This window comes from Lagopus muta, chromosome 2, assembly GCF_023343835.1.
Source record: "Lagopus muta isolate bLagMut1 chromosome 2, bLagMut1 primary, whole genome shotgun sequence".
Classification (NCBI taxonomy): domain Eukaryota; kingdom Metazoa; phylum Chordata; class Aves; order Galliformes; family Phasianidae; genus Lagopus; species Lagopus muta.
In genome coordinates this window covers 82,226,239-82,252,684 of record NC_064434.1, presented here as the reverse complement: position 1 = coordinate 82,252,684, position 26,446 = coordinate 82,226,239, and the positions used below count along the sequence as shown (strand labels likewise).

The 26,446-nt window shown below is 38.7% G+C and overlaps 1 protein-coding gene across 1 annotated transcript in view; it reads left to right on the top strand.

Annotated features, from left to right (window-relative positions):
• Positions 1–17,500: 17,500 nt before the first annotated feature.
• The window catches only part of LRFN2 (leucine rich repeat and fibronectin type III domain containing 2), a 231,247-nt gene continuing 222,301 nt past the window's right edge, over positions 17,501–26,446 (top strand). Inside the window, exon 1 of the mRNA XM_048936009.1 lies at positions 17,501–17,571. The gene's annotated coding sequence lies outside the window, so the exon portion shown is untranslated. The remainder of the gene's footprint in view (positions 17,572–26,446) is intronic.

Here is a 26,446-nt window from a genome sequence, read left to right as displayed (position 1 = left end):
CAACAGCCACGTTTAAAACAGGCATGACCAGCCTCTAGAAAGATGTGCTTGTTAGTTGTCCCTGTATAAATCACTAGTATTTTGCTGTAAAGCAAAGGATAAGGTTGAGTAGTTCTCTAATCCTTCAAGGGAAACACCAAATTAATACCTCAAACCATGAAGCCTCAAACACACATACTGAATTCCCTTTGCAATGAGAGCATATTTCAGTCCCTAAACTCATGGGAATTTCGAGGTTAAATTGCCATAAATATTTATGGATATGAGTAATAAAGGTAGCCTATCAGATCTTAAATTTCATTCTTGTGGTGACTCCAAACGGATATTGCATTTGAAAACTGAAATTTGATAAAAACCTATTTTCTCCCGTCTTTTACCTGTCTTGTCTCTTTCGATTGTGAACTGTTTGCTGTTAGGACCGTCTTTTATTTAATAAGTAAGTGTACAGTGCACAGCAAAGCTCTGAGTTTTTTCTGGAGTCTCTGAACACCATTGCCATGCAAATAAATGAGTCCAGCTTCATTCATTTCTATTGTTAGGAAGTCTGGTTCTTCTTACTGTAGGAATTAATTAGTGATATTTCCATAAACTAAATAGACAGGAGTTTCTCTTGATCTAATTATATATGTATGTATGTATGCATGAATTCTAAGTACAGTATATATACATATATACTTGGAACAGGACCTGTGAAATCATTAGGTATTTTTTCTAACTGTCTGAGGAAAGATGGTAAAGGCGGTAGCACTGGATATATCCGGTGAGAAGAGTTCCAGGTTCTTAGGAGATTTCTGCTTGAGCTGAGTACTTTAGCCTCATACTGTCTGCTGAAAACCAGCTCTGCCTGGGACCTAACCTCAAACTAGAGAGAAGATGTGAATAGTCTTGCATCTTATAGCAGATTGCCCAATGGTAAATTCAGAGCTGTCTGGCTCATACAGTTTCCTCAGTTGTATGACTTGGGCTGTTCCAGAGATGACTCAGTAGATTTGTGATACTTACAAGGAGAATGTATATAGTTTCCCTCAAAAAACACTGCTTCTCCTCTTTAGCTATTATCTCAACTTCCTGGTCTCAAACAAGTTAAGTCCATCCTGGCACAAGAGTTATAAATTACTTTCCAAAAGTATATTCTCTGTGCATTCTGCCAGAGGTGCTGATGGTGCTGATTGGAATTGATTGACTACTGTCTCTACATACATGCAGTTATATGATACTAGCTTCTTCTGATGTCTGTTAGCTTGATGCTGAGCTATGATGTAAGATGATGGAAAAAAATATGGTATATTATTGCTCGAATGACAAATGATAATAAAGAATGTTGTCTTTTTTGCAATGATCCAATAACACTTATCTATCTTTTCCCAAAATGGCTGGTAGCAAGTAAGGAGATCATAATGAGGTGTGAACTGGGGTGACATGTCTCGAGGTTCCCGTATTAATATGTTTGATTTCAAAGCTCTTACAAGTTATTTGGTCCACTTGAGCAATTTGCATCTGAATTAAAATATTTGCTTCATTCTGCTGAGAGAGAAGGAACGAAGCATGAGCTCATGGCAGAACTCTAAGAATAGCAAGCAGTGTCTGGTCAAAGCTTTAGGCTTTACACTGACTTGAGATGCTATGCCACGTAAGTGCTCTCTTCATCAGATTTCCCATGTATGAGATGAAATTAATAATCTGTTTCAAGGAGACACAGTCCATCAGTTTTACTAGTAAATGTAACTTTCTCCAATACTTGAGGATGCATTAAGCCACAAAACTGTCCACTAAACTAATAATTCTATCATGTTAGAAGGAAATTTATAGAGCTATAAAAAGTAAAGCTGGAAAAGATAACAAGAGGTTCTCCTGAGAATGGAGGATCTATTCAAACTCTTATTGACAGGTGTTATCCTAACCTATTCTTAAAATGTTGAGGGTACAGATACTGCTGTCTCCTTAAGCAGTTTGTTTAGACATTTGCATATATTTCACATTTCTAAAGTTCTCCCAATCTAGAGACTTAACTCTTCTTTCCTGCAAGTTAAGCCTTTTCCTTCTCATCATGTGCAAAACCAAAAGAATTCATTTGTGTTTTGTGATGTCATGTATGGAGATTGCATGTGAAAAAAAAATACACAACTTTAAAGCAGCCAGAGAAGACACAGAGGTGCTCTGGAATGTTTTAATTTTAATGTAGTTTTGCTGTAGGCAGCTGCTTTAATAGTAGTCTTGCTCAAATGTAAACTGATAATTTAGGACCAGTGAAAGAACTGCTAAAATCAGTAAGGATGTTTTAAACTAACTTTCCTTCAGCTTTACAGCTGAAAATAAATTAATTTTTCAAAGTAAAATGTGATTTAATCATCTCTCCTGTCGTGAGAGTGTACCTGTGCCATTTCGCTTAGGAATTATGTCTGGTGTTTTCTAGTTGCACTGTTAACAGAATTGTCCTTCCTTTTCATCAAAGGGAGAAGGAGATCTTCCATTGATTTTAAACAAGATCAATACTTTACTTTATTAATTCCCCTGAAATCAATAAGTCATTTTGAAATTAAAATGTTATTTATCATGAAAATGTAGCCCTGGATGTAAATAGTAGGCCTGCTTTTCATGGCAAGTTCCATGCAAGTGTAACTTTACTGATATTTTTCTTGATCTACAATGTAAAATGGGCAAGGACTGTAGTACTCTTCCCCACTCTTGATAATCCCAAATACTGAAGGCACCTTTCAAGGAAGAAATGAACAGAAAAATCAAATTCAAATGCCATAGATGTATTCTCTTTCTGATCATACTGACTTGAATCAAAACATTAATCTGTGACCAAGCAATATTTTCGCAGTTGTGTGAAATATCCACACAATTGATGGTTGTCCTCTTCTATCACAGGCAGAGTTTCACTGTTGGAGAGTGAGACTACAAGTGAGCCTGAACAAATCAGTAGTAGCAGATGATCCAAGAGGAGGTGCTTTCTGCTGCCCCTCAACGGAATTACAAAATTTGCAAAGAGATAATGTTGCTCAAGATGATCTCAGTACGGCTCAGTCTCATGTGAGTGTTGCTGGTACTGCAGTGGTATATAGCAGTTGCTGGAAACCATAGCAGTGTCAGTTCCCATTTCCCTGTGATACCTTGCAGAGTGTTCAAGGGATGCAATCAGTGGGTTGCACCTGAGATATTCTTGCCGGATAAGATGAGTGGACAGCTTTCTCTATACTGTGCTTCACAATTCCTTCCAGACTTTCTAGACCTCAGTTTTCTGCCAGTGCAGGTGATTGATCCTACCCTCTGATCTACTTCTCACTCAGGAATGACATACCTGTGGGATTGTATGAAACAAGTGAGTCTGTCACTCTTTACAAGGAGAGTGGTTAGGCCCTGGAACGGGCTGCCCAGGGAGGTTGTGGATGCCCCGTCCTTGGACGTGTTTAAGGCCAGGTTGGACGGGGTCCTGGGCAACCTGATCTGAATGTGTATGTTTGGTGGCCCTGCTAGGCAGGGGGTTGGAACTACATGATCCTTAAGGTCCCTTCCAACCCGGGTGATTCTGTGATTCTGTGTCACAACCTCCAAGACGAACCTACTGTAACGTGAATGAGGAAGAGCAAGTATTTAGAAGCTCAGTAGCAAAAAATACATGTTTTTCAATAACTCAGTGTAAAAAATCATTGAAAACATTCTTGTATTCAAGTTAGAAGATCTCTTTCTGTCCTTCTCTCACACATGTACAAAGAAAATGAACTTCTTACCCCAAATTAACAGAATCTCTAAATCAAATTGCCAATGGCAGAATCAATTATCCACTTGAAGAAACGCGATGGGGAAAATGTGAGTTTAAAAAATCGTTATATATAAACAAAAAGACTTTCAGCCAGATGCCCTGGAGTAACAAATGCAAAACTGTGTAGAGGTCGCTCTCTGAAACCATCCTGCAGAAAGTACATGCTTAACTGCCATCTTTTGGGACCACAGTGTTTCTTGATAGCTCCAGTTGTATTATGAAGGGTCATTTCAAAAGACTTCTGCATTTGCAGGGCCCAGGGAGCAATCTTTATCAGTTTTGAGGAACAGCTCAACTGAATGCGTTTTGTCCTTTATCTCTGGGCTGAGATCTCTTTTCTGAACATTTTCAGTAATCTGCCAAAAGGGATGAGAGGGTGAAAAGTGAGATGTATGGATCGGCATTTTGAGTAGAGTCCACAGAGAGGAATTTATATAACCATACAAAGGAATGAACAAAGAGATGACGAAGACAATGATCCATAGGTGGGAACTGTCATTCTGGCACCTTTCCACTATTACAAATTTAGCTGTATGCTAAGCTCTCTACAATAGTAACTAGCTCAGCAATACGTAAAAATCTGGACAGTGCCAAGGAGTACTAGAAGCTGAAAGGATTTTCAAGTTACAATGCTTTTCCCAAAGTTAAAGCTGTAACTCCTTTAAATTCCTTGCCCTATATCCAACTCGTGACAAGTTCTTTCTTAATAAATGTATAGGCTAAAGCTCTTGAGAATTTCAAAGTTTGCACCAGGATTGCCTGGTAATAAGTGGCTTCATGATAGCAGTTGTCCATGCTAGCAAACTTCTATTTCCATCCAATGTGGGCATGCTGAATCCCGATGCTGCTCTTTCTGTACTGCTTCCTCTTAGGTGCCATGCTCCCTGCTTGTACCTCAAAATGTCAACAATCTTTTTTCAGACACTGCTTAGGAATAATAGTACCAAAGCCTCAGATTAGTTTCCAATACACCAATCCAGAAGGCAAGACAAACAAAGCAAGGAGTGAAATATTTGTTGAGGATCAGTGAACAACCACAGACACCTTCTAGGCATTTAGGTCCAGATTCCCAGAAGGATTTAGAAGTGACTTCTATTAAAATAAATTTGGAGTAGGTACTTCTTTAAAATTCAGTCTTTCAAAAGTAATCACTTCACAGCACTGATCACTGTTCTGACAAGTTTAGGCAAAGAAACTGTGGGAAGAAGAGAATTGTAGCTATAGCTTTTGTTGGAGTGTTGCAGTGTTGTTTTTAGTGGAGAAGATTCTGTCACTGTCAGAGTGAAAAGGTTCTATCTTGATTAGTTTAATGCCTAATTCGATTCCATATCCATCCCCAGAAATTCAAAACATAAAGATCCATATTAGGTAATTTTTCACAGGCGTGAAAGGAAAGGGAGATACAGAAAGATAGATGTAATCAAAATATTAGCCAATTAGAATAATCAAATAATCCCCCCCCTTCTTTTTTTTTTTTTTTTTTTTTTTCACAAGGCAAAGCACCTCAAACCACAGTTCTCAGATATCTCTATTGAGATGGTATACTTCCAGTGACACTGAATTTCCAGGATGCAAATTGTGCTAAGTACTTAGTATTTCCTTCATTGAGATCCTGAACTTTAAAAGGCCCCTTTGTTGCTTTTTGGCAAATGGCTAGATGTGAATTCCTGGAACTGCTGTGTACATTCTTCTTCATATGGTCTTCTGTATGAATAAAAAAAGATTGGAAAAATGTCATTTGTGAACAGGGATGTGGTTTTGGATTGGTAAGTCCCAGGTCATTTTCCCATTGCTATTGCAATACTAAGAATATGTGTAAGACTGAAAAAGCACTTTTCACGCATCAGACCCCAGATTATTATTAACTACCTTAAACTCTGCATATTGAAATGCAGAGTAGTTATCCATTTCTTGGGAGTCATCATAGGCAACAGGTTCTCACATTTTCTCCTCTCCTGAATGTTAACTCTAGCAGAAGAACCAGATCTGAAAGACAGAGAATATCTTCTCTTCCTCTCTTCCAGAGATAAAGCATTCACAAGATAAGAGGAGACAGCAGAATGTGTTCATCTTGTCAAATGACACTTTAACTGGAATACAACTTCTTAACTGCTGTGTTTGTACAAATTTAGCATATAGAGTGATACTGGAAAGTTTCTGAGATCCAGCATGTACAGCATATCTTTCTCCTCCCAGCTTGTTCTTGTGCGGTCTCTCAGCAATAAGAAGCAGAACAAATCTATTTCACCAGCATGGCTGGAGTCTTTAATTTACTATGCTGAAAGCTAGAGGTGACAGAAGGTATCATCAGCCTGCATTCATTCCATGTAAAGCAAGGTGAGTATCACCCTGTAAAAGATCATTAAATCATTGTCAAACAGACACTTGAAGAAGAGGAAAACAAACAAACAAGAAGGATCTATGGCATGGAGCCCTAATATTTGACAGGTAGATCTACTGCGATTGCTATGAGCATTTTTGCACAGATTTGTTCTTCTTTATGCTGTTATTATAGCCTAATTCATTCATAGTCTGTATTTCAAAAAATTAGCATGATTACATTGCTCTGTTTGCTGTCTCCCTCTTTACTGGCCTTGACAAAAACTCATGCTAATCAAATTAAGTGGAAGAGTATTTTAGACAAAACTTCAGAAAACAGTCAGTGAATACATGCAACATATTCTTACCACATAGGTCTTTATTTCCTCAGGCAATTCTATAAGTATCAGCCTATTTATTTCTCATTAAGTCCAGTGTCACTTAAAGTGAATTGGATCCTTAATATTATTCCTTATGCTTATTTATGCTGACTACCACACTTTCACAGAAAGAAAATATGCTTCTTTCCACTGGAGCTAAACATGACGAAGTTGAGTCAGGAGGAGATATTATACAAATGATCAGGAATTCATGTAGGGCTGCTTCTTGAAATAGTTCCCAGGCATCTAAATCTGATGTGTCTGCATAGAGTTCTGTATAGCAAGTTGACATACCATGTTAATTGAAGTACATTGGCTGAGTAGTCCATTGTTACAAGCCACTTTACATGATCATTTAGAAGAGAAAAATAAGACAAAAAGACAAATGCAGCAGGTCATCTAGACAAAACAGAGCAGTTATTATCAATTAAATGTTTAAAGTGGATGGCTCACCAAACTTTCATGGCAAAAACTACATGCCAGAGACATCCAAAGTACTGGTGGTTGAAGGGTAGCAAAGTTTTCTCTACAGCTTGAGAGCATATTTCTTTTATTTAGATCTATTTGAAAATACTGAAGTTATTGGATCAGAGCTCCACATCATAGATTACAACCAAAACTACCTGTATACATGACAACAAATGTATTTTCTTCCTAATGGACTCCAGTCTATGCTTGATGCAACCTTTCATAAGAGTCAGACAGAACAACGTGTTGGCCTGACAAAAGGAGTTACAGATATTAAGAAGGAATGTGCCTGAAAATTAAGACTGTAATATCAGATGTTGTTTTTCCTGAGGACTGTTCCTAGTGGAGATGTGTGATGGAAGATGCAGAGCTTGAATAAGCAGGGTGATGCAGAGACATGAAAGAGAAATACTGACTTGAGAAGGACAGACTAACCTTTGAACTGGATTCAGGCAAAAACTTAGTAAATTCTTGTGTACTATCCACACATGGACACATGGACATACTCAGAATATTGATACCTATGCCCATGTTCATAAAGATCTATAGTTACCTGTATCATTACTACCATATAACCATCCTCCAAATTAATAACTTGCTTTCTTGCAATTTCTCTGAAAAGATGCTCAAGATCCATTTCCTTAAGTAGGTTATGTGGTATCTATGTAGGTCTTCCCCTTTTCTCTGTTTCCTTCTTCAACACAATTTATCAGGCACTTTGGCTGTGGCAGAGGTTTTGAGGAAGTTGGTCATCTTACAATTAGCTCATTTATTCAGAACAATATCTTGGTCTTTTGTTCATCCTTAATAAAATGCAATTATTATAGTATCTGTTCTTGTGATTAGTTCAGACTATGTTTACAGACAAGGCACTGCAGATTTCTGGTGCTGCTGCTGTCCAATGAATTAAACCACATTCTTCTGCCAGATGTAATTACAGATCCATATCTTATTTCTCTCCCCTTTTTTTTTTTTTACATTTAGTTTGTCTGTATTAGCCCAAACAGTTTTTAACTGTGATTTGTAATGGCAAGGTGTTGTCTGCTTTTAGAGAAAAATTATCTTCAGCAACAGTTCACCTGAACTGAACTGAAATCAAGCTTATTTGTGGTACATAATAATTCAAACATTATTGAATCTGTGAGTTTATGAACAATGGCACATTTTACATAGGTTGCTTTGAAAGTAATGCCTCCTATTTAATTTCATGGAAACTACAAGAGATATAAAGAGCATAATAACACTATTTGATAGAGCAAATTCTCAGCTGCAAAACACTTTTTCAAAATGCTAAGCATCATTAGCTATGAATTTTCACCGGTGATGAACAAGAGCCTGCATGACACACTCATAAAAATCTACACTAGCAAGGTGACCCGCTGTTTCATAGCTGCTGTGGAAGCATAGTTGCTAGAAAACATGGTTTCTAAACCATAACTCTGAAGGATCTCAGTCCCGATTCTACTGTGGTGTGTAGGACAGTCCAGCCAGGACTGTCGGTGTGCTTCGTGATCTTCAGACTGGTAGGAGGTCTGATGTTACCATGTTGCAAGAGAAAGGTAGTCAATCTTCTCTAGCCTGACTGAAAGTTTGAACCTTCAGCTTAGTCAGTTTCACAATATAATGGTCAGAGTTGATGGTTTGTCCAGGTTCTAGGAAATCCAGAAGGATCACTCTTTCCTATCCTAAAAGACAGTGTACATCACTTTACCTGCTGAGAACTGCGTCTTGAACTTTTTCTTCAACAAGAAATTCACATTCCACTCCACTGACTGTTGTTTTGACTCCATGTCATAGCAGTAACACCTCTTCACTGGAACTAATGCAATCCAAGAATCAGCTTCAGCTTTGTACTGATTCAGTAGGTCCTGACACACTTGCGTATGGTGTTCATTCTGCCATTCATAGGACCCACCCAGCACAAACATTGCAGTATTCCAATGTTGCCACTATTGTTTCCAGTGCATTGAAGCTGATGTTCAGCTCCACATACAGCTCCCTGGTTGTAATCCACCAATTTGCACAGATGAACTGATTGAGATGCTCTTCATTTTGGTCTGTGATAGCTGTGCATCACCACCTGGAATGTGGCTTGTCTTTCACATCACTGTCACCACTGCTGAAATGCACCACTCACTGCCTCGCTTTGCTCACATCCACTGTTTGGTCTCCATCAATGTTCAGCAAGTGTCAATAAATGTGAGGCAGTGAGTGCCATTTTCTTGCACAGAAGAATTCACTGAAACCCCTTTGCTTCATTCACACTTCCATGTAAGATGCCATTGTTTCAGACTGCCCTGCTGCTGCCATCTGTCACACTGCAACAAATTTTAATTTAATGGAATATTTGTAGAAGGTCCAATCTCTACTGCCATTCCACAGACATCTGCCTCTGACATCATTGTCCAACACCATAAAGTAGGAGACATTACTTTTGGATCAGCCTTTGTATATTAGAAGATGGTATTCTTTGTATTAAAAGCCTTTTAGGCACATTCCTTTATATAACTATGTCTTCCATAACAACCTGAGTTATTGATGCTGATAACTGCTCACAAAAGATTGTTTTCTCCATATTCATTCAGATGGTAACTGAGAATACAGGGAAGAAGAGATTTCACATGATCTGTTCATGTGAGTAAAGGCTGTCTCCAGTCAGTCAGAAAAACTCTTACTCAGAAAGAAGTTTGATGCAAAGTTTCCTGGGTGAAATTATCTAGGTGTCACAAGTCAGATGAGGAGGTAAAATTCTATCTTTCCTGTATTGAAATGAAACAGTTTGTAATGAAAGAGGAAAAAAAAAATAGAAAGAAAGAGAAGGGAGTGAAAGGGACAGGTTAAAGCCAATGGAAGTATACATGTGTATTTCAGTGAGCTATTAGGTATTTCTCAATCCTCCAGCATCCCTCTTTTTTCTCTGTTTTTTTTTTCCTCATTTAGAAATCTCAGGCCTGGTATCTTCTCATATCAGAAGAAAAAGGAGAATCTGACACCAACAATTCTTGCTTGAATCCATTTTCAAACATTCCAGTGATGCAGAACAAAAGAAAATAGCTATGTCATCTCATCCCAATAAGTTGTTTGCTTGTTTGCTTGTTTGTTTTGACATCATCAGGCTTGTACCGAGAAGGATAGGAAAGCAAGACCCTTTGTTAGTTTTTTCTTAGGTACTCTTCAGAGGGATATGTAGGGAAAGGGTGAACAAGCTCCGCTTGTGCTCTCAACAGGTCAGGCAGATGTCAAGCTGTGAAAAAGAAAGAGTTGCAGTGCCGTGGCTCCTGTCCTTGAGCTTCTAAGACCAGTTGTTTGCAGGGTGTGGTAGGTGAAGTTTGAAATGCACTAAATGTAGCTTTATGGCCATTGACTGAAACTGACTCACACTTCATGTTCAAAACATGGAAAAAGGAAAATTTCTCTGCTTGTAATTGATTGTGCAGATGTGCCCTTGGGTACACTCCAGATGCTGATTAATTTGACTATGCTAATATTTCTTAGTTTTGGGTCACTAGGGTTGGTTGTTGTTGTTGTTGTTGTTGTTGTTTTGGGGTTTGTTTGTTTGATTGTTTCTGTGTTTATGTTTGCCATCTGCATTTTATTCAACCTTAGATTCCAGAAGTGTTGGTTTTCTGAATGTGTGTTGTTTGGCTTTCTAGCACTTTTGTTCTAAAATGCTAATCCAATTATGCCACAAGAGAGTCGCAATTCAATTGTCCCGTCCACCCATTCTTTTCCTCAGGCTGCTCTTTTTCTTTAGAGAGTATTTCCACTGTCAACTGCAGTCTCTTCTTGTGAGGAGGAGAGGTACATAGCCACATAGAATTAGGGGAATATTTTGTGACAAATGGACAAATTCAATTTTCTCCAGCTCTTGTAATATTTTTTTTTTTTTACTTTCTTAAATGTGTGCTGTCATATTGCTGCAGTTTATAAACTTCAAAAGAGTTGTGTATTTCCCCTGTTTCATTTTACAACTTGCATACATACATAGGTTGCAACAGCAGAAATAAGAGAAAAAAATATATACATATATATATAATACATATATATAATAACAGCAGAAATAAGAGGAGAAAGACACAATTTAAGAAGAAGAATTTGGGTGGCATGCAAATGCACATATGAATACTAAAGCTTGTTGTACACTTATTATATTAGAGTTGAGTATAAAATCCCATAAAATATGATGCATATTGTCAAAGTACCTTCATATCAAAGTTATTCAAGGACTCCATAGAGGATCAATTACTTTCTGGACTGGTACTTCGTCCTATAGCTGTATAGGATAGGAGCTATAAGACAGAGTATCTTGAGACACCAATGCCCCCTGACATCTGGTTTATAACCTTGTTCTCTTTGTAACTGCAGGGTGAGGACAAATCTGATCAAGGAAAGTTTTTTAGTGTTATTTTTTTTGTGACCTAAAGCAAGCAATTTCAATTCAGCTAGTAAAAGACAGTCAAATACAAGTAAACATGATGGCTGTGGACTTTTATTTCACAGTTAAGTCTTTATTACCAAAGGTGTAAGTTTGAATGCATTACATGCATTAAACACAAGTCAATTCTGTGAGAAGTGATTTGACTGCTCACAGTCACTGGTAACATCTGGGGGATGGGAGCTTAGACTTCTGGTGTCTTGTTTTAGGATAAACCACTGTGTGACCCTGGGCAGCTCTACTTCACAGTATCTCAGTTTCTCCAGCTGTGAAATGATGATAAGAATTACATATTATGAGCTTAAGGACAGATTCTGAACCCTTTATTCAGAACTGAGTAGTACAATCGATTTCAGTCTGAGGACAGGTAACAGCATCTGGCCATTAGTGTTTGTAAAGTAACTAGATGCTTGGCTGATGGATTAGATTAGATTTCAGTGCTGAGATGCTACCATGAAGGGTTCTTCAACACGTTTAAAATAGATTAGATAAAGAAAGTGCTTTGAGAGGCTTGAGTAAACAAGAAGCAGAGAATCCTAATGATGCTGGGAAGAACAGATCCAAGGACAAATAATAAACAGGAAGAAAGTCCTACCTAGAACAAGTTGGCAAATGTACTTGTTCTTTTTTGGAATGTTTTTTTTCCGCTAAGTGTTAATAGGAAAAAAAGAAAAAAAAAAAAAGAAAAGAAGGGAAGACACAGTGCAAGTAAAATAAAAGCATGGTATGAGTTGTTTTTCTACCTCAATTTTTTTTTTTTTTCCATTTTTGTTATACTGCTTCCTATTTGAGGTATTTCAGCTTTGTTTTTTCTTCAAGATATTGAAGCTAAGTGCTTTTTACCAAAGAATATACCTACTGTGTGCCTTAATACTTCAAGTGGCAATGGGCTGTCACTTTCTCTCATATTTTTCACGAGTGTTTAACTAATTTGCTGCTTGGAAATTTCATCCTGTTTCAGAGCTACGTGTAATCTTTTACAGTCACTGGCTCTTCCAATGTTTTTCTTCAAAAGACTGAGAAATACCACATAAAAATCTGTTTTTCTGCAAGATATTGTCCATGTAGAGTGGTTATGTCTCCCATGTGAAAGCTCTGCTGTGAGACTCACCAGCTTTTGCATTTGCTTCTCCAATGAATGAGATAATGAGATAAGCCAAAGAGGCGAGGGAGGTCAATAAGTGGGAGGAAGAACTCACTTGGCACCATGTACTGTCCACTGGAGATGAGACACTGTGAAATATTGCAGCCTTTTGGTGCTTGGTCCTTCTGTGTCTTCCTTTGCAAAATGGGGCCCAGAGTAGTTTATCTCATCCACACGCTCCCTTCTCCTTGGCCAGCACTGACCATTGCAAGCACCAGGAAAAAATGATGTGGTTTGAGAGACGTATATTAAACTTGACAGCCTAGTGTTTTGCATCTTGGAGGCAAGACTTCAGGCCCCTCCCTGAAGTAAGCTGCAATGGCTCCACTTCACAGGTCCAGAAGCAGACTCAGATAAGGGTACAGTGACTCTATTGAAGCTGTGCTCTGCAGACCACAATGGCCTCTGGAAACAAATCTAATTTGCAAACTTTCTCCTCAGATTATCTCATTTTTCATTTTGTCCACAGGACCAAAACAAAAAACAAACAAACAAACAAACAAAAAGAAAAAATGGTAATGGAAGGTTTCAATTAAATTAAGGAATGAGAAAATAACTTCAACCATTTCTTTTCCTGTTTCTCATGAAGAAAAGAACAGAAAGGATGAAAAACAAGTGACATTTTCTAAGCTCCTTTATTTTGATATTTGATATTTTGAAGCAAACTAAATATTTGCTTTAGAAATGTCTCTTTGCTGAAACAAATATTTTTTAATTAAAAAGGAAGTTATGTATGAGATTTCATTTTGTCCCTAATAGAAACAGTATTTCCATTCTCTTAATCTAATTGTTTCTCTTTCCATTGAATAGTAGCTTTGCAAACGTGACCGTAAGCAGTGTGTGTGTGCTGGGAAGAGAAGCCCAGAGGCTCCAGCTTGTCTGTCTGCAGCCTCACCATCACTGCGTTTTTTTCCACAGAAGTTACTCTAATACCACAGTGATGGATGCAAAAAAGAGCCCCTTGGGTTGGATGAGGAGCAGTAATCATTTCCTGTGCTCACGCTGATCTCTTGGGATGATTTTGCCTGTTTTGTTCTTAACATCCACAGTTTACCCTGGTTTCCCAAAAAGCCCCCTCTCTTCCCTAGGCTGCCAGGTGCTGTGTGTACCAAACCAGGGCTCACACCACCCTTTTGTGGTGTTGCTTGCAGGAGAGGGGCAAGAAATCAGCTCAGATACGTTATGAAAAGGAAAAGCATAGAGCAAGTGAATGCCATCTTCCCCTTGCTTTCTTTGCATAATCTCTTTGTTAAAATTTCAATCAGTTCAGTGTACCGTCAGCACTAGATGAAGCCTGGGTAAACAGACTCAAAACGTTGTGTCTTGGTTCTCTTTGCCATGTAAGCTGATAAAAAATAAACACAGAGCTAATATACAAAAACATTCACATGATGTCTGGTTGCGTAACAACTGTAGGAAGTGAAATTAGTTTAGGCAGGCTGGGTGTGGGCCAGAATGCAAAATGTGTGCTTTAAGTGGCTAGCGATTCAATTGCATTAAATAGCTCATTGATAACCTATAGCTATAGTGGCTGAGTACCTGCAATGGTTCATTAGTTTTTATCAACAGCCATTATGAAATCACTGTGCTATTTCCATATTTCAGCGGGATGCTACAGAAGACCTGGGGAAAAGGAATAGCGAGTGAAAAGAATGGCAATGGGAGTGACCCATAGGCAGTGTTCTTGGGATGAGGAGGGAAGGGGGAGGGTGAGGATGCTGACTGGGCTGTAGGGGTAAGGAGGCACCCAAAAGACAGAGCTCCCGAGCTGGTAAAGAGGGATGATAGATGGCTTGTTTGCTCACAGGTCTGAACGTGTGAGAAACATCATTACTCACAGAAATTTTTTCTCACGGCTTCGCCTTGTTCTGGATAACAGACAAAAAAGCAGTGGTGGAATTCCCATCCCATCCTCTCTTCTACCGAAGCTCTTTGAATCTCATATGCTTTCAACAACTCTTATTTTTCAGTCCTCACAAGGCAACTTAATTTGGCTCTGCTTTGCTGACTTAAATATTTCAAAGCTTGATGGCAAATATTAAAAGCGCTGTTCTTACCACATATATTTGTGTGCAACTGTCAAGCGGGAATGACATTTTTTATACTGAATATACAACATGGCTGCTCATGCAAACAGATGTAAAAAAACAAACAAACAAACAAAAACCCTTACATCTTTACCTACCTTCTAGAAAAATATTTTTTTAATGAAACTTATGAAAACTTTTCATCTTAGTTTTGTGTATTTTTAAATCATGAAACTTCAACTTCACCAGTAAAAGCAGGACCAGATGAAAGCCACGAAGATGATCAGAGTGCTTGGGCACCTCCCCTGTGCGTGATAGCAGCCTTTCAGCGCCTGAAGGGGGCCTACAGGAAAGTCGGGGAGAAACTTTTTTTTAAGGGCAGGTAGTGACAGGATGAATGGAAATGGCTTTAAACTGGAAGAGAGTAAATTTGTCCTAGATGAAATTCTTTACTGTGAGTGTGGTGAGACACTGGAACAGGTTGCCCAGTGAAGTAATGAGCCCCCTCCCTGGAGGTGTTCTCAAGGCCAGGCTAGATGGGGCTTTGAGCAACCTGGCTAAGTGGGAGGTGTCCCTTCCTGTAGCAGGAGGGTTGGAACTACATGATCTTAAAGGTTCCTTCCAGCCATGATTATACAATTCTATAAAGATTTGTGCCTGTAAATTTAACTATCCTTCTAATACAAGGAGAAAGCTTACTGAGGAATCTATAGTACCTCAGTCTGTTCACTTTACAAATGCATGAATATATCTGCCCATCACTTACCCAGGTTTTGACATTGCAACCTTTTCTGCTGGCACCTGCTGATTTCTTTGTGGCTGAGAATACCTCAATATCTCTCTTCTAAAATTGTCATGAAGAACAAACCAAAACAACAACAAATAAAGAAAAATGGTCTTTCACATATGTGGACTGCTCAAAAATTTAATTTTTAGAATTTCTTTTGAATCTTATGGAAGTCAGACAATATTTGGAATAAATAAATAAATGATTTATTTAGTGCTGAAAAAGGAACACTTCCTTGTTGGAAAATCATGAAAAAGGGACAACTTATACAAAAATTTTCTTTGGAAAATCTCCTTACCTGCAGTATGAAGTGTTTCAGAGTTGGATAATGGTGGTGCAAGCAACAATGACAACAATGGGATCTTCTGAGTCTTTCTTTCTTTTTAATTAAAAATTTGTATTTGAAAAAGAACCTTCACAAATTGAAACTTCTTTTGTTGTTTTGACATTTTACAAAAGTTATCAGAAAAGAACCTTTCTGAAAACCTAAACCTTATTTTCTTTTCAGATTTTAAAATCATGTTTCATAGCAAGAAATTTTTTTCTGTATAACATTTTACATGAAGTTGAAGATGCAGATTTGCTATTGTTGAATAAAACAATTTTTCTCTATTTACTAACCTGAGAAGAAAAGCATGGCTGGAAATAAGTTTTTCAAGCATGTTGGGAAAAAATTTAAATTACTATGATTGGTGATACTGCCATGTGAATAAGGAGTACAAGAAAAAGAGAATCACAAAACTAACTAAAAAGAAAAACTGAAATAAACACAGCTGGAGAAAAACTAAAGGCTTTCTTACTTAGTTATACCTGTGGATATTTATTCCCTTGAAATGGTGAAAAGAAAACCCACCAAAACTATTACATATTATGAACTCTAATATTGGTTAAAAAATATTAATTTTTTTCTGAGCTTCAGAAGTATGCTGTGATCTGATGCTCTTTTATGTCAGTCCCAACATGGAAGAAGCATTACAAATGACGATGCAGGCTTTTGTTTCTAATGGAAAATCTAATTTGATTTCCCTCTTTAGGTAATGCAGCTGGGAATAATTACATATTTCTGTCACATACTCTCGAGTGCTCTCTGCTCTGTGGGAGGGTAGGAGACGCGAATGCAGAAGCTTGACCACTCTGACAGAATATTAAAACCCAGGGAAAAACAGCCGCTAACTCCTGGCTGGAGACTGTATTGTGGACTGACTGTTTCATCCTTTCTCTTGCATTTGTTTAAATAAAGACCAAAGTGCTATTCCTGACAAAGTCTGTCAGGTCTCTAGAGAAAAACAGCAATATTTATTTTGAGGTATCTCATACGTGCTTGGAGAAGGAGGTGAGAAAGGGCAGGAGATAAGAGGGAAAATTTCCTAAAATAAATGAGAATGGAAAGACAGAGAGAGAAGTGACTGGACTGCCAACAATCTGGTTGCTGATGAGGCAGACAACCCTGCTGGGCAGCTTGAAAGCTCTGTGGCCAAGGATATCTTCTCCTCACACCTGCTGCTCTGCAGCTTCTGCCAACCTTACAGCCTTCTCACCACTGCCTGCATCTTTGCAGGGAAGGTACACCCAGGTGCTGAGCACTACCTTCCCCTGTCTACCTCCACTACCACTCAACCCTCTGCAAGCCCTGAGTGCTCTTGACCTTCTCAGTGCAATACTTTTCTGAATTTCACATCACTCCTTTTAAGTTTCTCAAAGACCTTTGAATTTTGAATGCCAGTGGTTAATAATATGTACAATCATAGAATTGTTTGAGTTGGAAGACATTCATCTTGTCCAACTCTCCTGCAGTGAACAAAGATACATACAGCTAGATCAGGTTGCTCAGAGTTCTGTCCATCCTGACCTTTCAGTGTCTGGAGAGTTGTAGCATCCATCACCTCTCTGGGCAACCTGCTGCAGCACCTCATTACTCCTATTATAAATAAGTTTTTCATTATATTTGGTCTAAGTCTCCCCTCTTTTAGTTAGAGATCGTTTCTCTTTGCCTTATCACAACAGAGTCTGATAAAGTCTGTCCCCTTCTTTCTTAAAGTTTCTGTTTAAATGCTGAAAGGCCACTATCGGTTAAATACGAGCCTTCTTTTTTCCAGGTTGAACAGCCCCAGCTCTCTCAGCCTATCCTTGTAGGACGGGTGTTCCATCCCTTGGATCATTTTTGTGTCCCTCCTCTGGATGCACTCCAAAAAGTCCACATCTCTTCTGTACTGATGACTGTACACATCTGGACACAGTACTCCAGGTAAGAAATCACCAACACAGAACAGAGGGGAAGGATCACTTCCCTCAATCTTCTGACTACACACACCTCTTTTGATGCAGCCTAGGATACAGTTGGCTTTCTAGGCAGCAAAGGCACATTGCTGGCTCATGCCCAGCTTGCCATCCTCCAGCGCTTCCACGTCCTTTCTAGGCAGGGCTGTGCTGTATCCTTTCATCCCCCAGCTTGTATTATTAGGGGGATTGCCACAACTCAGGTACAAGACACTGCACTTGGATTTGTTGAAATTCATGAGTTTCTCCTGGCCACACTGCTCAAGCTTGTCTAGGTCTCTCATGGCACAGCTGGGTGTCATCCTCAAACTTGCTGAGGGTACACTCAATCCCACTGTCGATATCATTGATGAAGGTACTAAAGAGCATATGTTCCAATTCGGACTCCTGTCAGACTAGGGACAGCACTAGTCACTGATCTTTATCCAGATACTGATTGACCAGTACCCTCTGGTTATATCTGCATCTATGTATTTATCAATCACCATGTTTAGTTAGATGTGTTTGCTTTATGCATAATGATGAGACACAGCTAAAGTGTTTACATTCATAGTTTAGCATCTTTAATAAGTCACCAAAATGTCCACCTGTACTACACTAATCCTTGTGGATCATGGAAATGGCCTCTCTTAGTTCATCTCCTCATGTGTAATAATAACATATAACTCCCTACATATAGGTACATAAATCCAGTCATAAAACAAAACAGTATTCTTGTGTGTGCCAGAGCATAAGCACAGAAAATTCAGTAGTTGTGCCTACAATCATCAATACTCTTCTAAACATATCTTTTGTGCATCACTGGATTTGTGCTTTGGTACAATAAGTGTGTTTCTTGAAAAATTTTCTACAGCTATTCAGGAAAAGCCTCTCTACCTTTATCTTTCTCTTATACCAATACTGCAGCTGTATAAAAGAATTAGTGATCTGCAGCAGGAGCATGTGTTTCCAACTTCAGTGGATTCTTCCAGGTTTTGTCTTCACAGTATTCTGTGCCATTCTATTCCCACTGTGCAGCCACTTAGGAGTTCTAATTACTCCTAATTAAGTACCACATTAGTTTCCTACAGGCTGCTGTCAAAATAGTATATTAAAAGAGGAAAAAAATATGTAAGCAAAGTATTGCAGATGGACTGAAGAAACAGCAATGCCATTTTCATTTATAAAGACCAGGAAATTAGATTACCTTAGGTGAAAAGGCAAGACTTGCAAAACCCTAGCGTTATTGTAATGGGCAAAAATTCTGCTCATGTGGATTTTGTGCAGAGGGCAAATTACAGGCACTCAAGTCATACTTACAGTACCATCCAATATACTTGGAAACTGTAACTATACCTATCCTTGAATAAAATTACGTATGTTTGCTCTTCTGAATAAATAAGACTGCACATTTCCAGAGGCAGCATATGCCTTTTTTTCACCAGAGAGCTGATCAGTTGTTGATAGCAATAAGCAGATGAGCTTTCAGCCTGCAGTAGTTGTAGATACGTCATTATAAGGTGAAAGGATTATTGTGTAAACCTATTACCAGTGCGACTCCAAGTGAGGCCATTCCTCACATCTGGAAGATCAGCTGACATCTCAATACCCTGTGTCATTTCTAGTCATGCCAGATATGTAGCACAGATTTGCTCCTGCTCCGTTGGTCAGTGATAGTTAGCTGAGTTTTCCAAAAGCAAGCCTAACTTAATTGAACATGGTTTGGAAAGCAAAAAACAAAACAAAACAAAACAAAAAAAAAACCAACCAAACCAAACAACCAAGCAAACAAAAAATAAACAGAAAAAAAAAAAAAAAAAAAAAAAAAAAAACCACACAAAAAAACACAAAAAAACACAAAAAACAAGGAGAGAATCTGTGAGCTTTTAAGCTCCTCTTTCTCTTCATGAATATGTAATATTCCAAAACCAAAGCTGGAACATGGCAAAATACGATTACAACAATCTGGTCATATTGTGTGGGAGTTGCTAAGTCACGGCCTGAACCAACGATTGAGCTCCTGGTGAAGGGACAGTCAGCCCTAGGAGCACAGGTGAATTGCTTTCACCTGTGCAACTGGAAAGGGTGGTATCAGGTTCCACCCACCCCTCCCTAAACCTCATTTAAGAGGTGGCTGCCACCACTCCCCTTTTGGAGTATTCAGCAAATCCTGATCCTTGAGGTAGGTAAGTAAATCTTTTTTCTTTGATTGGCTTGTGACCGTCATCCTTTTTTGGGTAATTTACAACTGGTTATTTGCCGTTGCGTTTCCCTACATCATATTTTTAGTAAAGTTTCAAGGTTCTTTGTCAGAAAATGCTATGGGAATATTTAGATTTGCAAAAATGCATCAAATGCATTCTATGATTCTATGAAATGTGGTTGAACAGCGATAACTCTAGCAACCTTTGCTGTTACTGTGTTTTTATTTTCTCAGTATCTCTGTTTTGAGGTGTTCACCACCTTCTAGGATATGCTTATGCCATTTAATTCTCAGGATTTCTATTTTAATACCTGGGCTTGAACACAAAAGCAGTTGACTGGCTAAGGGGTTGATATAGATTGTTCTGAATCTAAAAAAGATCAGGCAAAGAAATGGAGTGTGACAGCATTTGGCAGTGAATAAAATAAAGTTGCCTTATGGTCTTCAGAGCTAATGTCGTTCTGATTGTCTTTCTCAGAGAAAACAAGAGTATTCTTTTATTTTGTTACTCATCATCAACCTATAACTGAAATCATTCATTTAACTTGGAATAGGAACTGTCTGTGTAAGCCTGAAAAAGATTTTATTTGCCAGTTATGCTTCTATTTCATATTTTTGATGGCAAATAAGTGACTATTTAATTCAGAGAAAGAATGAAGTTCATAGAGTCAATGAAGGAAGGAAAAATTTTAGCGCACATATGCTGCTCTTTTCATTAGGAAGTATGTGGAATATGAGAACTGAGCAGTTCATGGACAGAAGCATGTACCTTTTATATCTGTGGAAATTCTTTTCCTTTTTTCCCCCTGCTTCTCTGCTAGAAGTTTATTCTGAAGTAAATATTAGAATCAAGGATTTAAAGTTGATCTCAGCTTTTCATACAATCATTAAGTTTGGAAGAGCTCTAAGATTAACAAGTCCAGCTGTCAGCCCTAACCTACCATCCCCAATCATCATATCCCTCAGTACCACATCCATGCGTCTTGAAGGGTGGCTGTGCCACCTCTCTGGGCAGCTTGTTTCAAAGCCTCATCAGTTCAATGCTTCCCAGCAAGTCTGCTAGCACTGGCAGATTTGGAGTCACCAGCTGAGTCATAGGCTAATTGTACAGGAGAGATCAGCTGCACAGCAACGCTTACATGGATCCAATTGCTATATTTTGAGTCTTATATGGGAAACAGACTGAATCCAGATCCCTCAAGGTATTTTGATGTCTGCCTGCCAGTGACTTTGGACTGAGCTCCACTGGGAGTAGAGACGGCCATACTGCCCCATCGTACTGTGTCATCAGGAAATCCCACTACAGGAAACAAAGGTCTGGAGCTTGTAGCCTCCTTCATTTTCACTCCCAGCCCCCCAGCTGCAACTCATTAAGTCTCCTGATATAACCAAGATGTCTATAAATATTTATGGTTGCCAGCCAGTATGACTTTCTCAAAGTCACAGAGGACGTGCATCGTGGAGCAGAAAGCTCACTTTATTCAAACCATGGAGTCATCTGTGATGCTTATACCACCCCTGCCAACAGCGCAGTCCCCTGGGTGAGTGCGTGTCTGCAGCTTCCCTGCCCTGCCATGAGGGTTCCTGTCCCCACCACTGAACTGGTGCCCATCTGCTTCTGCCCCTCCAACCATGGCTGTGCTAATCCAGATTGAGCCCTGTGCCCTTGCCAGGGCTGTGCTTCAGGCTGGCTGGCTCAGGCAGAGAAGAAATAAACAACTTTAAATGCTTTAAAGGCACATTGACTTTCAGAACTTTCAGACGTAGGCATGTTTCATTCATTTATTTATTTGCTGGGCATAGTAAGGAATTTATTTTTTTCCTTTTGTGGTAACAGATTGCAGAGTAAATTCCTAATATTATTAATAAGAGACATTTTTTGAGTTCTATAAAACAAAGTAAAACAAACAAAAAAGAATCAGAACAGTGCATGAAAGTGAATTAAAAAATGTACAGATTGGAGGGTTGTTTTTTTTTTTTTCTTTTTTTTTTTTTTCTGTCAGAAGAGGGTAGCTGAAGGAGCCTCCATATAAGCACTTCCTCTTTGATGACAATTGTATCTTTACTCAGGGACAAAGCGCAGAATTGAATAAAACTGAATTCAAAGACAGTTTTGAAAATGTGATACAAAGAAAGAGGAAAGACTCTCTATTTACCCTATTTTACCCTATGGCTGAGCAGCCTTTGCTAGACTTTTTTTTTTTTGAGTCTGTATTTGAGTATCTTTAGACAGATATCATCTTTGGTGGTGAAAATTAAAATGCAACTTAAGAAAAAATAATCTAAGTCTACAGGGCTGAGCATTGTGTGTGGGTAGATTAGAGTTAAGGCTCATTTGCTGTGGAATAGCCAGCATAATATTTGCAATGAAAAGAATGGAAAGAATCTTGCCCCATTCTTTTTTTTTTTTTTTTTTTTTTTTTTAATAGAGGTAGTTTGGGGAAAATTTTTAATGAATTCTATCCAACCATAAAATCATGTAGAAAATGAATTGTATCTTACAATAAAATAAAAGTGAACCAAATTACAAGGTTCCTATATTCGCAGGACAAATTAATTTCATGTTTGGAATACTAATTGTCCACCGTATGGCCTGCAACTATTTATTTTCATTGCTTTGTTTGTTGTCAGAAGAACTTCTGCACATAGCAAATGACATGGTTTTGGCTCTAACATCAAAGAGAAAGGAACAAAGTCTCTTGGAGAAGGAGGGAGAACTTCCTGTGTGCTGCCTGGCCTGCTCCCTGGAACAGTTCATACAGTAAAGCTTTTGAAGAGTGGAAAGAAAGGGAGCCTCAATGAAGGCAGCATTTGGCCCTCAAAGACACTCTCTGAAATGTGTCCTCTGACGTCCTTGTGGAAGGGAAAAGGTCCATGGCCAATGAGCCACATGTCTCAAAGAGGCCCACATGTCTCAAAGTTGTCTCCCTGAGGGTAGTGCACACTGAAGATTGAAGAGATATTTGTCATTTGACGTGTCTTCAGGGACTAACTGCTCTTTGGTGCCTTAAGGAATACTCCAAAGAGAGTTCAAAGGAGATGACATGAGGGGGGGAAAAAAAGTGTTAACACCATGCTGAAATGTAAGCAAAAAATACAAATATATAGAATACCTTCTCCCAGTCCAGGATTAAAAAACAGCAACAAAAATTGTAGCAAATATTTGCTTAATAGTTTAAATGCTGTACATACATATAGTGAAACAAACCAACCTAGATTAACAAAGCTATTTAAAGAAATGATAATTCAGTATCTAAGACTGAATGCTCAATTCCATAAAAGTTACATTAACATCACTGTTTCTAGGAGAGAGAAATTAGAAATTACTGTACTGAGTTTAGAGCAGTCATTCTTCCTGAAGAAAGCTTATTTTGAAATGCAAGGCTTCTCCTGAGCTGCCAATGGCTCGCTCTATCTCCTGAATCCTGGGCATGATATTGACTGATGGGTTTAACTGACTGCTTTTGCTTGATACCAAAGCCATCTGATGTTTGAAATTAGTTCAGAGTTGCATTACTGACTCCATCCTCCCCAGGACCTTTTGGATGTTCTGTCTCTGCTCTTGATGATTTCTCCTCTGAGTTAAAGACTGACCTCCAGCAGCCAGAATTGTTTGGGGTGCCTATAACATCATTAGTGTGCCCAGACTTCGGTACTGAAAATGAGATCAATGGCAGAGGCTCCCCCTCTTTCCAGAATCTTTGTCCTGGCACCAAATTCTCTTAGTACAAAGGGAGCAGTGTCAGGCAGTCTCTCAGATGGGATAAGTAAGACCTAAAAGAGCTGAAGTAGAGGGCTGTTCCAAGGCTCCCAGCAGGATGGGAAGTGTGCTTATCCATTTCCATGATCTCTGGGGAGGAAAAAAAAAGAGGGCCCAAAGATAAGGATGTGAACTGAAAAAAAAAAAAAAAAAAAAGCAGAGGAAAGAAGCTGTAGTTAGCTATAGAGGGCTGAGTGCTGCAGCAGTCATCTATGGATGTTCTGGTGCTCCTTTTTCTGCAGGGAAGAGATGAGATATTTTAGTGCCTAGCAGGGAGTGTAGGGCAACAGTTTTCCTTGAGGACAAAATTGTGGGAAATTTTCTATGTGGTGGTTAAATGTAGAGAGGACTCTTCAGCAGGCTGGATGGAAACTTTTGCATGGCATGTCCTATTTCATTTCAGTCCCTTCGCATTTACCTGTTTTCTATTTTCCATCTTTTCTTTGCCCTCTCTGCCAAAATTATATTTGAGAGAGTTTGGACCAGCTTCAAAGCATCTCACATCAGAGGAACTGTTCTTATTATTGTCTGATAGGAAGTTTTGACTGAGAAAGTGCATATGCCTCTCACATTTTCCTCTTGCTTGCCTTATGCCTGAAGCCATGGCTTGTTCCATGTGATATACTGATGCATTATGAACTTACTTGCTCATCCCCTTGATCCCTTTCTTCTAGGTATTTAAACTGCTGCTCTTATTCTATGAAAAACCAATTTTAGACACTTTGACAGGATTTCCTACAACTTACAAGGTTTTGTGTTTAAAATATGTCTGTCAAGAAAGCTTAGTTCTACTGTGCTGGGATCTGTAGCCTTGTAGTAGCCATTCAGTCCTTCTGACACAGTATTACCCCTTGCCATGCATACAGATCTGCTTGTATGGTATACAGGTACCTCATTCAGCTGAATTCATCCATGCTTGTCCTTGACTTGGAGCTCGTTTCATCTGGAGGGACCTTTGCTGAGACTTGCATGTGTTGCAGAAATAAAGTAAGTTTTCATCAGAACAGATCTCAGACAGATGTGGGAGAGCTTCTGAAGTGGTAACAGGACAGTAACACAAGATCACTGAGGAAAATAACGGCTGTAATCCCTAGAAAGTGTTGAATGATTACAGTGGAATCACTGCTGAACAAATGGTGTGAACAGATCAAAGCTAGATAGGAAGGAGTGGTGGGGATGGGTGCGAGAGAGAATTGTTATACGCAGAAATGATGGCTGCTTGCATTTTGTTCCAAAGGATTTGACTTTCCCCACCTGATGCATTTAGGCTTTGAAAATTTTCTTAGAATAAGAAGGATAATCTGCCTTCACCTTCAGAAAGAACAATAGCAAAATCTCTTTCATACCTGCATTGAAGAAGAATACAGTGCTTTTCCTCAATTCTTCTGTCTTTGCGGAAATAGCACAGTCTAGGGGGTTTGCCAGGTGTGAAACGAAGGATGTACAAGAAGAGATGAGACCTTTGCAGGAAGATGCATTGCTGCTGCAGATTTTAAAAAAGGAGTGGAAGCTTTAGAGTAGAAAAGAAAAAGAAAGGAAGTAAAAAAAGACCGGGACTTTGTCTGAGGATACTTCACCCAAAGTTTCATTAAGAGTGAAAAGGAATTTATCCTTCAAAATATTCAGGCATATGATAAAGTGTTACCAGTGCTCTATGGTCCCACCACGTTACCACTGAAGGCTTTTTCAGCTCTGATTTGTCCTTTTTTTCTGAGTGGAGATACCATTAGCTCGGGACCAAACCAATGTCCCTTTGGAGATGATCTCAGCTAGAGGCAGCCCAGTTCCCCAATCCAGCTATGTCCAGAACTCAGCAGGAACCAGCTGTGAGTTGGTGGTGATGTGAGCTCATGTCTTGGGTGGAATGAATCAAGACCACAAAATTCATAACTTACTTTCTGGCAGCTTTTTATGACTAATGCTTTACATCTAAAATGATGCAGGAAAAAGTTGTGCATCCTTATTCAGCCAGTCTATCAGTAAAAACATGTTTATGCAGCAAGACTCGCAAGAAAACATACTGCAAGCATTCAACAAGATGAACTTACAACCTTTATAGAAAATTAAGGAATAGGAAGCTCGGAACTTCTATTTTACCATGATAATAATTGTGCTCTGTACATTTGAGGTTACGAAAGAGGAGGAATATCAGATTCAATTGAAACATTACATCTTGAAGCACGGTGCTACTAAAAAGGAATTTTATAACATAATTACATTCCTATTAATATGTTAATCTCTTATACACAGACATAGAGAAGCAAATACATTACTTTAAATAATTAACTCTAGTGAGTTTTATTGCTGGAGAAAAAAGATTTCTCTGTGACAGGGTATTTAACACTTTAATTAAACTCCTTTTGATAGATGTTTACTATTGCTTTTATTTTTGCTTAAAACAAACCCATTCGATTAGGAGAAAATGTAATGTCATCAGGAGAAAAAAATGATTCCCTTCTGAAGGAAGGTCTAAGATTCCCTCTCCTTTGCTGTCTCAGTTAGCATAAGGCGATGATGCAGCTTGTTTTAAGAGACCTGCATCTCTGATGAAAAGATTTTTTTTTTTTTTTTTTTTTTTTTTACCATAATTTTTGTGCTAATGAACCTTGCCATTGTATTTGACATCCCACTAGAAGCTGCTTATGTTTTGGTGAGAGCAGGTAGCTCAAAAAGGATGCAAAAAAACATTTAAATGCTCAGGTAAAATCTGCTAACGGAAGCAGCAGTATGGGAAAAGTTTTGACATCCATTTTGAAAAAGCGTAAGTCCTATGGATGGCAAATATAAGATTCCCTTTCTACAAGCCATCTAGATGATACACGCATGAGATCTGTGGATTATTTAAATGGGAAAATGGCTTTCCATCACTTGGAGCAGCTCTGGATTCATCAGCAGCAATGA